Below are 1976 nucleotides of genomic sequence, written 5' to 3' on the forward strand. Positions count from 1 at the left end.
TGTAAGCTGCCTTGATTTTAATTCTGCAAAAGAGAGGATAAAGTTCATGGAAGTAAGCGAATGTTGCCTCTTCATTGGATACAGAAGGTTTTTGGATTGGTATTTTAATCTCCCTGCCAAATAATATCCTTTAGTCCTCCCAGTGGCCTGGCCTATGACATATATATATATACACCAGGGCTGGTTCCAGGCTTGAGAGACACTGGCAACATTATATATATATATATATATATATATATATATATATATATATATCAACCATACTTACCTAGCAAGGGAGACACCATGATCACGAAGGTGGTTTTCCCAGGGTGAGGCTCATCCATTGCATTCCGGGTGTGCTGACCCCTTCGATTACCCCAAATGTGGGAAACTCGACTGCATAATTTGTGGTAGTGGGGGACTGTGTTTCCACTTTCCCCTCAAAAAATTATATATATATTATATATGCCTGGGTCCAGCTCCAGCTGAGAGCCCCCTCCCTCCTGCTACCAACTGTCTCTGCAGAGGCCACCAGTGAGTGAGGAAGCAGCAACCAGGCACCTCTCCACCGTGCCTGGGTCCAGCTCCAGCTGAGAGCCCCCTCCCTCCTGCTACCGACTGTCTCTGCAGAGGCCGCCAGTGAGGGAGGAAGCAGCAGCCAGGCACCTCTCCACCGTGCCTGGGTCCAGCTCCAGCTGAGAGCCCCCTCCCTCCTGCTACCGACTGTCTCTGCAGAGGCCACCAGTGAAGGAGGAAGCAGCAGCCAGGCACCTCTCCACCGTGCCTGGGTCCAGCTCCAGCTGAGAGCCCCCTCCCTCCTGCTACCGACTGTCTCTGCAGAGGCCACCAGTGAGGGAGGAAGCAGCAGCCAGGCACTTCTCCACCGAGCCTGGGTCCAGCTCCAGCTGAGAGCCCCCTCCCTCCTGCTACCGACTGTCTCTGCAGAGGCCACCAGTGAGGGAGGAAGCAGCAGCCAGGCACCTCTCCACCGTGCCTGGGTCCAGCTCCAGCTGAGAGCCCCCTCCCTCCTGCTGTCAACTGTAACTGCTGAACTTTGCAACTAAGATTGTAGTGCCTGAATTTGCTTTCCTTTTCCCCCTCCTCCTCCTCCCTCCCAATCCCTTTTCCTTTTGTGTCATGTCTTTTAGATTGTAAGCCTGTGGGCAGGGACTGTCAAGAAATCCTTTTGTAAGCCGCCGTGAGAGCCTTTTTTGGCTAAATGGCGGCATAAAAATCCTTAAATAAATAAAATAAAATAAATATCCAACCTGTAAAATACATTATATCACATAACCAGGCATCACAGGGTGGACCACGCCTTTCTCTCTCTCTCTCTCTCTCTGTCCCCTGCTATCTTTTTTCTCTCATTGCTCCCTGTTTTTCTTTCTCCTCTCTGCTACCTTTCTCGTACCTAGGGGCTAATTGCAGGATACCTCTAGGCTGCCCACCACCTTTCCAAGGTAGGGCCCAGCCTTTGTTAGCACTGCCCCTGCCATTGACAAATGAAAATATGTAATTAGCATCAAAATAAGAACCAGGCAGCAGCTTATGTATCTCTTTCGGTCTCCTCCTCCTCCTCAAGGGACCATAGAATTTCAGAATGGGAGATGCTGGGGACTGAGCCTGGGACCTTTTGCATTAGGAAAATATTGCGGGCAGGACATAAGGAAAGGGATTTTAACATGTCCAGTGGCTGAAAGAGCTGTATTTGTGTTTTCTGGTGAGGCAGGGATAGAAAGACAAGGCTTTTTACATGAACATTACATTACATGGAAAATACTAGGGCTTCTGCACTCATCCCTTTTGTTCTTTTCATCTGGTGCCACGAGGAGACTGGAAGCTTTCGCTTTCATTTTTAATTAACCATAGTTTAGTCTTATGTCTGAGCCCCAAAGTGTGCTTAAATTTAACTATGATTTATTGAAACAAGCCAGCTTTGTAAACCATAGTTTGTTAGCTTGTTTCTCTAAACCATAGTTAAGAGCTCTAAACCA

General features: G+C 48.4%; 1 non-coding gene across 1 annotated transcript; it reads left to right on the forward strand.

Annotated features, from left to right (window-relative positions):
* The first annotated feature begins 260 nt into the window (after window positions 1-260).
* Window positions 261-424, forward strand: LOC134403256 (U1 spliceosomal RNA). Its single transcript, XR_010025792.1, has one exon. It is a non-coding gene; the product is annotated as a U1 spliceosomal RNA (small nuclear RNA).
* Window positions 425-1976: the final 1552 nt, after the last annotated feature.

Source organism: Elgaria multicarinata, chromosome 8, assembly GCF_023053635.1.
Source record: "Elgaria multicarinata webbii isolate HBS135686 ecotype San Diego chromosome 8, rElgMul1.1.pri, whole genome shotgun sequence".
Taxonomy (NCBI): Eukaryota; Metazoa; Chordata; class Lepidosauria; order Squamata; family Anguidae; genus Elgaria; species Elgaria multicarinata.